A 14,224-nucleotide genomic window follows, 5' to 3' on the forward strand; every position below is an offset into this window, starting at 1 on the left:
AGTGAAGCATCGGAATCTATAACTAGTGTCACAGGTATCGTTCAAACATAGACAGTAAGAAGAGTCAGTTTTCTTGTACTTAAGTCGGCATTGTGCCTTTTGTATTTAATTCCGATGCAATTTCTGTGTTTCATCGTCAATAAGAAGGTCAGAGGGATACAGTAAACCTGAAGTGAAGCATCGGAATCTATAACTAGTGTCACATGAATGGTTCAAAACATAGACAGTAAGAAGAGTCAATTATCTTGTACTTAAGTCGGCATTGCGCCTTTTGTATTTAATTCCGATGCTATTTCTGTGTTTCATCGACAATGAGAAGGTCAGAGGGATACAGTAAACCTGAAGTGAAGCATCGGAATCTATAACTAGTGTCACAGGAATGGTTCAAAACATAGACAGTAAGAAGAATCAGTTTTCTTGTACTTAATTCGGCATTGTGCCTTTTGCATTTAATTCAGATGCAATTTCTGTGTTTCATCGTCAATAAGAGGGTCAGAGGGATACAGTATACCTGAAGTGTAGCATCGGAATCGATAACTAGTGTCACAGGAATGGTTCAAAACATAGACAGTAAGAAGAGTCAGTTTTCTTGTACTTAAGTCGGCATTGTGCCTTTTGCATTTAATTCCGTTGCAATTTCTGTGTTTAATCGTCAATAAGAAGGTCAGTGGGATACAGTAAACCTGAAGTGAAGCATCGGAATCTGTAAGTAGTGTCACAGGAGTCGTTCAAAACATAGTCAGTAAGTAGAGTCAGTTTTCTTGTACTTAAGTCGGCATTGTGCCTTTTGTATTTAATTCCGATGCACTTTCTGTGTTTCATCGTCAATAAGAAGGTCAGAGGGATACAGTAAACCGGAAGTGAAGCATCGGAATCTATAACTAGTGTCACATGAATGGTTCAAAACATAGACAGTAAGAAGAGTCAATTATCTTGTACTTAAGTCGGCATTGTGCCTTTTGTATTTAATTCCGATGCTATTTCTGTGTTTCATCGTCAATAAGAAGGTCAGAGGGATACAGTAAACCTGAAGTGAAGCATCGGAATCTATAACTAGTGTCACAGGAATGGTTCAAACATAGACAGTAAGAAGAGTCAGTTTTCTTGTACGTAAGTCGGCATTGTGCCTTTTGTATTTACTTCCGATGCAATTTCTGTGTTTCATCGTCAATAAGATGGTCAGAGGGATACAGTAAACCTGAAGTGAAGCCTCGGAATCTATAACTAGTGTCACATGAATAGTTCAAAACATAGACAGTAAGAAGAGTAAGTCTTCTTGTACTTAAGTCGGCATTGTGCCTTTTGTATTTAATTCCGATGCTGTTTCTGTGTTTCATCGTCAATAAGAAGGTCAGAGGGATACAGTAAACCTGAAGTGAAGCATCGGAATCTGTAACTAGTGTCACAGGAATGGTTCAAAACATAGAGAGTAAGAAGAGTCAGTTTTCTTGTACTTAAGTCGGCATTGTGCCTTTTGTATTTAATTCCGATGCAATTTCTGTGTTTCATCGTCAATAAGATGGTCAGAGGGATACAGTAAACCTGAAGTGAAGCCTCGGAATCTATAACTAGTGTCACATGAATAGTTCAAAACATAGACAGTAAGAAGTGTCAGTCTACTTGTACTTAAGTCGGCATTGTGCCTTTTGTATTTAATTCCGATGCTGTTTCTGTGTTTCATCGTCAATAAGAAGGTCAGAGGGATACAGTAAACATGAAGTGAAGCATCGGAATCTGTAACTAGTGTCACAGGAATGGTTCAAAACATAGAGAGTAAGAAGAGTCAGTTTTCTTGTACTTAAGTTGGCATTGTGCCTTTTGTATTTAATTCCGATGCAATTTCTGTGTTTCATCGTCAATAAGAAGGTCAGAGGGATACAGTAAACCTGAAGTGAAGCATCGGAATCTACAACTAGTGTCACAGGAATGGTTCAAACCATAGACAGTAAGAAGAGTCAGTTTTCTTGTACTTAAGTCGGCATTATGCCTTTCGTATTTAATTCCATTGCAATTTCTGTGTTTCATCGTCAATAAGAAGGTCAGAGGGATACAGTAAACCTGAGGTGAAGCATCGGAATCAATTACTAGTGTCACAGGAATGGTTCAAAACATAGACAGTAAGATGAGACAGTTTTCTTGTACTTAAGTCGGCATTGTGCCTTTTGTATTTAATTCCGATGCTATTTCTGTAATTCATCGTCAATAAGAAGGTCAGAGGGATACAATAAAACTGAAGTGAAGCATCGGAATCTATAACTAGTGTCACAGGAATGGTTCAAAACATAGACAGTAAGAAGAGTCAGCTTTCTTGTACTTAAGTCGGCATTGTGCCTTTTGTATTTAATTCCGATGCAATTTCTGTGTTTCATCGTCAATAAGAATGTCAGAGGGATACAGTAAACCTGAAGTGAAGCATTGGAATCTATAGCTAGTGTCACATGAATGGTTCAAAACATAGACAGTAAGAAGAGTCAGTTATCTTGTACTTAAGTCGGCATTGTGCCTTTTGTATTTAATTTCGATGCTATTTCTGTGTTTCATCGTCAATAAGAATGTCGGAGGGATACAGTAAACCTGAAGTGAAGCATCGGAATCTATAACTAGTGTCACAGGAATGGTTCAAACATAAACAGTAAGAAGAGTCAGTTTTCTTGTACTTAAGACGGCATTGTGCCTTTTGTATTTAATTCCGATGCAATTTCTTTGTTTCATCGTCAATAAGATGGTCAGAGGGATACAGTAAACCTGAAGTGAAGCATCGGAATCTATAACTAGTGTCACATGAATAGTTCAATACATAGACAGTAAGATGAGTCAGTTTTCTTGTACTTAATTCGGCATTGTGCCTTTGTATTTCATTCCAATGCTGTTTCTGTGTTTCATCGTTAATAAGAAGGTCAGAGGGATACAGTAAACCTGAAGTGAAGCATTGTAATCTATAACTAGTGTCACAGGAATGGTTCAAAACATAGACAGTTTGAAGAGTCAGTTTTCTTGTACTTAAGTCGGCATTGTGCCTTTTGTATTTAATTCCGATGCAATTTCTGTGTTTCATCAACAATAAGAAGGTCAGAGGGATACAGTAAACCTGAAGTGAAGCATCGGAATCTATAACTTGTGTCACAGGAATGGTTCAAAGCTTAGACAGTAAGAAGAGTCAGTTTTCTTGTACTTAACTCGGCATTATGTCTTTTGTATTTAATTCCGAAGCAATTTCTGTGATCAGCGTCAAAAAGAAGGTCGGAGGGATACAGTAAACTTGGATTAAAGCATCGGAGTCTATAACTAGTGTCACATGAATAGTTCAAAACATAGACAGTAAGAAGAGTCAGTTTTCTTGTACTTAGGTCGGCATTGTGTTTTTTGTATTTAATTCCAATGCAATTTCTGTGTTTTATCGTCAATAAGAAGGTCAGAGGGATACAGTAAACCTGAGGTGAAGCATCGGAATCTATAACTAGTGTCACAGGAATTGTTCAAAACATAGACAGTAAGAAGAGTCAGTTTTCTTGTACTTAAGTCGGCATTATGCCTTTCGTATTTAATTCCATTGCAATTTCTGTGTTTCATCGTCAATAAGAAGGTCAGGAGGATACAGAAAACCTGAAGTGAAGCATCGGAATCTATAACTAGTGTCACAGGAATGGTTCAAAACATTGACAGTAAGAAGAGTAAGTTTTCTTGTACTTAAGTCGGCATTGTGCCTTTCGTATTTAATTCCATTGCAATTTCTGTGTTTCATCGTCAGTAAGAAGGTCAGAGGGATACAGTAAACCTGAGGTGAAGCATTGGAATTATTACTAGTGTCACAGGAATGGTTCAAAACATAGACAGTAAGAAGAGTTAGTTTTCTTGTACTTAAGTCGGCATTGTGCCTTTTGTATTTAATTCCGATGCAATTTCTGTGTTTCATCGTCAATAAGAAGGTCAGAGGGATACAGTAAACCTGAAGTGAAGCATCGGAATCTATAACTAGTGTCAGATGAATGGTTCAAAACATAGACAGTAAGAAGAGTCAATTATCTTGTACTTAAGCCGGCATTGTGCCTTTTGTATTTAATTCCGATGCTATTTCTGTGTTTCATCGTCAATAAGAAGGTCAGAGGGATACAGTAAACCTGAAGTGAAGCATCGGAATCTATAACTAGTGTCACAGGAATGGTTCAAACATAGACAGTAAGAAGAGTCAGTTTTCGTGTACGTAAGTCGGCATTGTGCCTTTTGTATTTAATTCCGATGCAATTTCTGTGTTTCATCGTCAATAAGATGGTCAGAGGGATACAGTAAACCTTAAGTGAAGCATCGGAATCTATAACTTGTGTCATATGAATAGTTCAAAACATAGACAGTAAGAAGAGTCAGTCTTCTTGCACTTAAGTCGGCATTGTGCCTTTTGTATTTAATTCCGATACTGTTTCTGTGTTTCATCATCCATAAGAACGTCAGAGGGATACAGTAAACCTGAAGTGAAGCATTGGAATCTGTAACTAGTGTCACAGGAATGGTTCAAAACATAGACAGTAAGAAGAGTCAGTTTTCTTGTACTTAAGTCGGCATTGTGCCTTTTGTATTTAATTCCGATGCAATTTCTGTGTTTCATCGTCAATAAGAATGACAGAGGGATACAGTAAACCTGAAGTGAAGCATTGGAATCTATAACTAGTGTCACATGAATGGTTCAAAACATAGACAGTAAGAAGAGTCTGTTATCTTGTACTTAAGTCGGCATTGTGCCTTTTTTTTTAATTCCGATGCTATTTCTGTGTTTCATCGTCAAAAAGAATGTCAGAGGGATACAGTAAACCTGAAGTGAAGCATCGGAATCTATAACTAGAGTCACAGGAATGGTTCAAACATAAACAGTAAGAAGAGTCAGTTTTCTTGTACTTAAGTCGGCATTGTGCCTGTTGTATTTAATTCCGTTGCAATTCCTGTGTTTTATCGTCAATAAAAAGGTCAGAGGGATACAGTAAACCTGAAGTGAAGCATCGGAATCTATAACTAGTGTCACAGGAATGGTTCAAAACATAGACAGTAAGAAGAGTCAGTTTTCTTGTACTTAAGTCGGCATTATGCCTTTCGTATTTAATTAGATTGCAATTTCTGTGTTTCATCGTCAATAAGAAGGTCAGAGGGATACAGAAAATCTGAAGTGAAGCATCGGAATCTATAACTAGTGTCACAGGATAGGTTCAAAACATTGACAGTAAGAAGAGTCAGTTTTCCTGTACTTAAGTCGGCATTGTGCCTTTCGTATTTAATTCCGGTGCAATTTCTGTGTTTCATCGTCAGTAAGAAGGTCAGAGGGATACAGTAAACCTGAGGGGAAGCATTGGAATCTATTACTAGTGTCACAGGAATGGTTCAAAACGTAGACAGTAAGAAGAGTCAGTTTTCTTGTACTTAAGTCGGCATTGTGCCTTTTGTATTTAATTCCGTTCAATTTCTGTGTTTCATCGTCAATAAGAAGGTCAGAGGGATACAGTAAACCTGAAGTGAAGCATCGGAATCTATAACTAGTGTCACAGGAATCGTTCAAACATAGACAGTAAGAAGAGTCAGTTTTCTTGTACTTAAGTCGGCATTGTGCCTTTTGTATTTTATTCCGATGCAATTTCTGTGTTTCATCGTCAATAAGAAGGTCAGAGGGATACAGTAAACCTGAAGTGAAGCATCGGAATCTATAACTAGTGTCACATGAATGGTTCAAAACATAGACAGTAAGAAGAGACAATTATCTTGTACTTAAGTCGGCATTGGCCTTTTGTATTTAATTCCGATGCTATTTCTGTGTTTCATCGTCAATAAGAAGGTCAGAGGGATACAGTAAACCTGAAGTGAAGCATCGGAATCTATAACTTGTGTCACAGGAATGGTTCAAACATAGACAGTAAGAAGAATCAGTTTTCTTGTACTTAAGTCGGCATTGTGCCTTTTGTATTTAATTCCGATGCAATTTCTGTGTTTCATCGTCAATAAGAAGGTCAGAGGGATACAGTAAACCTGAAGTGAAGCATCGGAATCTATAACTAGTGTCACAGCAATGGTTCAAATCATAGACAGTAAGAAGAGTCAGTTTTCTTGTACTTAGGTCGGCATTATCCCTTTCGTATTTAATTCCATTGCAATTTCTGTGTTTCATCGTCAATTAGAAGGTCAGAGGGATACAGTAAACCGGAGGTGAAGCATCGGAATCTATTACTAGTGTCACAGGAATGGTTCAAAACATAGACAGTAAGATGAGTCAGTTTTCTTGTACTTAAGTCGGCATTGTGCCTTTTGTATTTAATTCCGATGCTATTTCTGTAATTCATCGTCAATAAGAAGGTCAGAGGGATACAATAAACCTGAAGTGAAGCATCGGAATCTATAGATAGTGTTACAGGAATGGTTCAAAACATAGACAGTAAGAAGAGTCAGTTATCTTGTACTTAAGTCGGCATTGTGCCTTTTGTATTTAATTCCGATGCTATTTCTGTGTTTCATCGTCAATACGAATGTCAGAGGGATACAGTAAACCTGAAGTGAAGCATCGGAATCTATAACTAGTGTCACAGGAATGGTTCAAACATAAACAGTAAGAAGAGTCAGTTTTCTTGTACTTAAGTCGGCATTGTGATTTTTGTATTTAATTCCGATGCAATTTCTGTGTTTCATCGTCAGTAAGATGGTCAGAGGGATACAGTAAACCTGAAGTGAAGCATCAGAGTCTATAACTAGTGTCACATGAATAGTTCAAAACATAGACAGTAAGAAGAGTCAGTTTTCTTGTACTTAAGTCGGCATTGTGCCTTTTGTATTTAATTCCGATGCTGTTTCTGTGTTTCATCGTTAATAAGAAGGTCAGAGGGATACAGTAAACCTGAAGTGAAGCATTGTAATCTATAACTAGTGTCACAGGAATGGTTCAAACATAGACAGTTAGAAGAGTCAGTTTTCTTGTACTTAAGTCGGCATTGTGCCTTTTGTATTTAATTCCGATGCAATTTCTGTGTTTCATCAACAATAAGAAGGTCAGAGGGATACAGTAAACCTGAAGTGAAGCATCGGAATCTATAACTAGTGTCACAGGAATGGTTCAAAACTTAGACAGTAAGAAGAGTCAGTTTTCTTATACTTAACTCGGCATTGTGTCTTTTGTATTTAATTCCGAAGCAATTTCTGTGATCAGCGTCAAAAAGAAGGTCGGAGGGATACAGTAAACTTGGAGGAAAGCATCGGAGTCTATAACTAATGTCACATGAATAGTTCAAAACATAGACAGTAAGAAGAGTCAGTTATCTTGTACTTAGGTCGGAATTGTGTTTTTTGTATTTAATTCCGATGCAATTTCTGTGTTTTATCGTCAATAAGAAGGTCAGAGGGATACAGTAAACCTGAAGTGAAGCATCGGAATCTATAACTAGTGTCACAGGAATGGTTCAAAACATAGAGAGTAAGAAGTGTCAGTTATCTTGTACTTAAGTCGCCGTTGTGACTTTTGTATTTCATTCCGATGCAATTTCTGTGTTTCATCGTCAATAAGAAGGTCAGAGGGATACAGTAAACCTGAAGTGAAGCATCGGAATCTGTAACTAGTGTCACAGCAATGATTCAAAACTTAGACAGTCAGAAGAGTCAGTTTTCTTATACTTAACTCGGCATTGTGTCTTTTGTATTTAATTCCGAAGCCATTTCTGTGTTTCATCGTCAATAAGAAGGTCAGAGGGATACAGTAAACCTGAAGTGAAGCATCGGAATCTCTAACTAGTGTCACATGAATGGTTCAAAACATAGACAGTAAGAAGAGACAGTTATCTTCTACTTAAGTCGGCATTTTGCCTTTTGTATTTAATTCTGATGCAATTTCTGTGTTTCATCGACAATAAGAAGATCAGAGGGATACAGTAAACCTGAAGTGAAGCATCGGAATCTATAACTAGTGTCACAGGAATGGTTCAAACATAGACAGTAAGAAGAGTCAGTTTTCTTGTACTTAAGTCGGCATTGTGCTTTTTGTATTTAATTCCGATGCAATTTCTGTGTTTGATCGTCAATAAGAAGGTCAGAGGAATACAGTAAACCTGAAGTGAAGCATCGGAATCTATAACTAGTGTCACTTGAATGTTTCAAAACATAGACAGTAAGAAGAGTCAGTTATCTTGTACTTAAGTCGGCATTGTGCCTTTTGTATTTAATTCCGATGCTATTTCTGTGTTTGATCGTCAATAAGAAGGTCAGAGGGATACAGTAAACGTGAAGTGAGGCATCGGAATCTATAACTAGTGTCAAAGGAATGGTTCAAATTATAGTCAGTAAGAAGTGTCAGTTTTCTTGTACTTAAGTCGGCATTGTGCCTTTTGTATTTATTTCCGATGTAATTTCTGTGTTTCATCGTCAATAAGATGGTCAGAGGGATACAGTAAACCTGAAGTGAAGCATCGGAATCTATAACTAGTGTCACATGAATGGTTCAAAACATAGACAGTAAGAGGAGTCAGTTTTCTTGTACTTCAGTTGGCATTGCGCCTTTTGTATTTAATTCCGATGATATCTCTGTGTTTCATCGTCAATAAGAAGGTCAGAGGGATACAGTAAACCTGAAGTGAAGCATCGGAATCTGTAACTAGTGTCACAGGAATGGTTCAAAACATAGACAGTGAGAAGAGTCAGTTTTCTTGTACTTAAGTCGGCATTGTGCCTTTTGTATTTAATTCCGATGCAATTTCTGTGTTTCATCGTCAATAAGAAGGTCAGAGGGATACAGTAAATCTGAAGTGAAGCATCGGAATCTATAACTAGTGTCACAGGAATGGTTCAAATCATAGACATTAAGAAGAGTCTGTTTTCTTATACTTAAGTCGGCATTGTTATTTTTGTATTTAATTCCGATGCAATTTCCGTGTTTCATCGTCGATAAGAAGGTCAGAGGAATACAGTGAACCTGAAGTGAAGCATCGGAATCTATAACTAGTGTCACAGAAATGTTTCAATACATAGACAGTAAGAAGAGTCAGTTTTCTTGTACTTAAGTCGGCATTGTGCCTTTTGTATTTAATTCCGATGCAATTTCTGTGTTTCATCGTCAATAAGAAGGTCAGAGGGATACAGTAAACCTGAAGTGAAGCATCGGAATCTATAACTAGTGTCACAGGAATGGTTCAAAACATAGACAGTAAGAAGAGACTGTTATCTTGTACTTAAGTCGGCATTGTGCCTTTTGTATTTAATTCCGATGCTATTTCTGTGTTTCATCGTGAATAAGAAGGTCAGAGGGATACAGTAAACCTGAAGTGAAGCATCGAAATCTATAACTAGTGTCACTTGAATGGTTCAAAGATAGACAGTAAGAAGAGTCAGTTTTCTTGCACTTAAGTCGGCATTGTACCTTTTGTATTTAATTCCGATGCATTTTCTGTGTTTCAACGTCAATGTGAAGGTCAAAGGAATAAACTGAAACTGCAGAGGTGTAGCGGAGACTAATACTGGTCTCACAGGGAATGCTCAAAGCACCGACAGTAACAAGAGTCTCTATTCTTGTACTTAAGGCGGGATTGTGCCTTTTGTATTTAATTCCGATGTAATTTCAGTGTTTCATCGTCAATGTGAAGGTCCAAGGAATTCATTGAACCTCCAGTGGTCTATCGGAAACTAATACTGGTCTCACAGGGAATTCTCAAAGTACCGACGGTAAGAATGGTTTTTATTCTTGTACTTAAGGCGGCATTGTTCCTTTTGTAGTTAATTCCGATGTAATCTCTGTGTTTCGTCGTCAGTGTGTATGTCCAAGGAATAGATTGAACCTGCAGTGGTGTATCGGATACTATTACTGGTCTCACAGGGAATGCTCAAAGCACCGACTGTAAGAAGAGTCTCTATTCTTGTACTTAAGGCGGCATTGTGCCCTTTGGATTTAATTCCGATGCCATTTCTGTGTTTCATCGTCAATGTGAAGGTCCAAAGAATAAACCGAACCTGCAGAGGTGTAGCGGAAACTAATACTGGTCTCACAGGGAATGCTCAAAGCACCGACTGTAAGAAGAGTCTCTATTCTTGTACTTAAATCGGCGTTGTTCCTTTTGTATTTAATTCCGATGTAATTTCTGTGTTTCATCGTCAATGTGTGTATCCAAGGAATACATTGAACCTGCAGTGGTGTATCGGATACTATTAATGGTCTCACAGGGAATGCTCAAAGCACCGACTGTAAGAAGAGTCACTATTCTTGTACTTAAGGATGCATTGTGCGTTTTGGATTTAATTCCGATGCCATTTCCGTGTTTCATCGTCAATGTGAAGGTCCAAGGAATACATTGAACCTGCAGTGGTGTATCGGAAACTAATACTGGTCTCACAGGGAATGCTCAAAGCACCGACCGTAATAAGAGTCTCTATTCTTGTACTTAAGGTGGCATTGTGCGTTTTGTATTTAATTCCGATGCCATTTCTGTGTTTCAACGTCAATGTGAAGGTCCAAGGAATAAACTGAACCTGCAGAGGTGTAGCGGAAACTAATAGTGGTCTCGCAGGGAATGCTCAAAGCACCGACGGTAAGAAGAGTCTCTATTCTTGTACTTAAGGCTGCATTGTTCCTTTTGTATTTAATTCCGATGTAATTTCTGTATTTCATCGTCAATGTGTATGTCAAAGGAATAGATTGAACCTGCAGTTATGTATCGGAAACTAATACTGGTCTCACACGGAATGCTCAAAGCACAGACGGTATGAAGAGTCTCTATTCTTGTACTTAAGGCGGCATTGTTCCTTTTGTATTTAATTCCGATGTAATTTCTGTGTTTCATCGTCAATGTGTATGTCCAAGGAATAGATTGAACATGCAGTGGTGTATCGGATACTATTACTGGTCTCACAGGGAATGCTCAAAGCACCGACTGTAAGAAGAGTCTCTATTCTTGTACTTAAGGCGGCATTGTGCCTTTTGTATGTAATTCCGATGCCAATTTTTTTTGTGTTTCATCGTCAATGTGAAGGTCCAAGGAATAAACTGAACCTGCAGGGGTGTAGCGGAAACTAATACTAGTCTCACTGGGAATTCTCAAAGCACCGACTGTAAGAAGAGTCTCTATTCTTGTACTTAAGGCGGCATTGTGCCTTTTGTATTTAATTCCGATGCCATTTCTGTGTTTCATCGTCAATGTGAAGGTCAAAGGAATAAACTGAAACTGCAGAGGTGTAGCGGAGACTAATACTGGTCTCACAGGGAATGCTCAAAGCACCGACAGTAAGAAGAGTCTCTATTCTTGTACTTAAGGCGGGATTGTGCCATTTGTATTTAATTCCGATGTAATTTCAGTGTTTCATCGTCAATGTGAATGTCCAAGGAATTCATTAAACCTCCAGTGGTGTATAAGGAAACTAATACTGGTCTCACAGGGAATGCTCAAAGCACCGACGGTAAGAAGAGTCTCTATTCTTGTACTAAAGGCGGCATTGTTCCTTTTGTATTTAATTCCGATGTAATTTCTGTGTTTCATCGTCAATGTGTATGTCCAAGGAATAGATTGAACCTGCAGTGGTGTATCGGATACTATTAATGGTCTCACAGGGAATGCTCAAAGCACCGACTGTAAGAAGAGTCTCTATTCTTGTACTTAAGGCGGCATTGTGCCTTTTCTATTTGATTCCGTTGCGATCTCTGTGTTTCATCGTCAACGTGATGGTCCATGGAATACATTGAACCTGCAGTGGTGTATCGGGTACTATTACTGGTCTCACAGGGAATGCTCAAAGCACCGACTGTAAGAAGAGTCTCTATTCTTGTACTTAAGGCGGCATTGTGCCTTTTGTATTTAATTCCGATGCCGTTTCTGTGTTTCATCGACAATGTGAAGGTCCAAGGAAAAAACTGAACCTGCAGAGGTGTAGCGGAAACTAATACTGGTCACACAGGGAATGCTCAAAGCACCGACTGTAAGAAGTGTCTCTATTCTTGTACTTAAGGCGGCATTGTTCCTTTTTCATTTAATTCCGATGTAATTTCTGTGTTTCATCGTCAATGTGTATGTCCAAGTAATAGATTGAACCTGCAGTGGTGTATTGGATACTATTACTGGTCGCACAGGGAATGCTCAAAGCACCGACTGTAAGAAGAGTCTCTATTCTTGTACTTAAGGCGGCATTGTGCCGTTTGTATTTAATTCCGATGCCAATTTTGTGTTTCATCGTCAATGTGCAGGTCCAAGGAATAAACTGAACCTGCAGGGGTTTAGCGGAAACTAATACTGGTCTCACAGGGAATTCTCAAAGCACCGACTGTAAGAAGAGTCTCTATTCTTGTACTTAAGGCGGCATTGTGCCTTTTGTATTTAATTCCGATGCCATTTCTGTGTTTCATCGTCAATGTGAAAGTCCAAGGAATACATTGATCCAGCAGTGCTATATCGGTTACTATTACTGGTCTCACAGGGAATGCTCAAAGCTCCGACTGTAAGAAGAGTCTCTATTCTTGTACTTAAGGCGGCATTGTGTCTTTTGTATTTAATTCCATTGCGATTTCTATGTTTCATCGTCAATGTGAAGGTCCAAGGAATACATTGAACCTGCAGTGGTGTATCGGATACTATTACTGGTCTCACAGGGAATGCTCAAAGCACCGACGGTAAGAAGAGTCTCTATTCTTGTACTTAAGGCGGCATTGTTCCTTTTGTATTTAATTCCGATGTAATTTCTGTGTTTCATCGTCAATGTGTATGTCCAAGGAATAAATTGAACCTGCAGTGGTGTATCGAATACTATTACTGGTCTCACAGAGAATGCTCAAAGCACCGACTGTAAGAAGAGTCTCTCTTCTTGTACTTAAGGCGGCATTGTGCCGTTTGTATTTAATTCCGATGTAATTTCAGTGTTTCATCGTCAATGAGAATGTCCAAGGGATTCATTGAACCTCCAGTGGTGTATCGGAAACTAATACTGGTCTCACAGGGAATGCTCAAAGCACCGACGGTAAGAAGAGTCTCTATTCTTGTACTTAAGGCGGCATTGTTCCTTTTGTATTTAATTCCGATGTAATTTCTGTGTTTCATCGTCAATGTGTATGTCCAAGGAATAGAATGAACCTGCAGTGGTGTATCGGATACTATTACTGGTCTCACAGGGAATGCTCTAACCACCGACTGTAAGAAGAGTCTCTGTTCTTGTACTTAAGGCGGCATTGTGCCTTTTGTATTTAATTCCGATGCGATTTCTGTGTTTCATCTCCAATGTGAAGGTCCAAGGAATAAACTGAACCCGCAGAGGTGTAGCGGAAACTAATACTGGTCTCACACGGAATGCTCAAAGCACCGACTGTAAGAAGAGTCTCTATTCTTGTACTTAAGGCGGCATTGTGCGTTTTGGATTTAATTCCGACGCCATTTCTGTGTTCCATCGTCAATGTGAAGGTCCAAGGAATACATTGAACCTGCAGTGGTGTATCGGAAACTAATACTCGTCTCACAGGGAATGCTCAAAGCACCGACTATAAGAAGAGTCTCTATTCTTGTACTTAAGGCGGCATTGTGCCCTTTGGATTTAATTCCGATGCCATTTCTGTGTTTCATCGTCAATGTGAAGGGCCAAGGAATAAACCGAACCTGCAGAGGTGTAGCGGAAACTAATACTGGTCTCACAGAGAATGCTCAAAGCACCGACTGTAAGAAGAGTCTCTTTCTTGTACTTAAGGCGGCATTGTGCCTTTTGTATTTAATTCCGATGCCATTTCTGTTTTTCATCGTCAATGCGAAGGTCCAAGGAATACATTGAACCTGCAGTGGTGTATCGGATACTATTACTGGTCTCACAGGGAATGCTCAAAGCACCGACTGTAAGAAGAGTCTCTATTCTTATACTTAAGGCGGCATTGTGCCTTTTGTACTTAATTCCGATGCGATTTCTGTGTATCATCGTCAATTTGAAGGACCAATGTATACACTGTAACTGCAGTGGTGTATCGGATACTATTAATGGTCTCACAGGGAATGCTCAAAGCACCGACTGTAAGAAGAGTCTCTATTCTTGTACTTAAGGAGGCATTGTGCGTTTTGGATTTAATTCCGATGCCATTTCTGTGTTTCATCGTCAATGTGAAGGTCCAAGGAATACATTGAACCTGCAGTGGTGTATCGGAAACTAATACTGGTCTCACAGGGAATGCTCAAAGCACCGACCGTAATAAGAGTCTCTATTCTTGTACTTAAGGTGGCATTGTGCGTTTTGTATTTAATTCCGATGCCATTTCTGTGTTTCA

The sequence above is a fragment of the Schistocerca americana genome, unplaced genomic scaffold, assembly GCF_021461395.2.
Source record: "Schistocerca americana isolate TAMUIC-IGC-003095 unplaced genomic scaffold, iqSchAmer2.1 HiC_scaffold_13, whole genome shotgun sequence".
Lineage (NCBI taxonomy): Eukaryota > Metazoa > Arthropoda > Insecta > Orthoptera > Acrididae > Schistocerca > Schistocerca americana.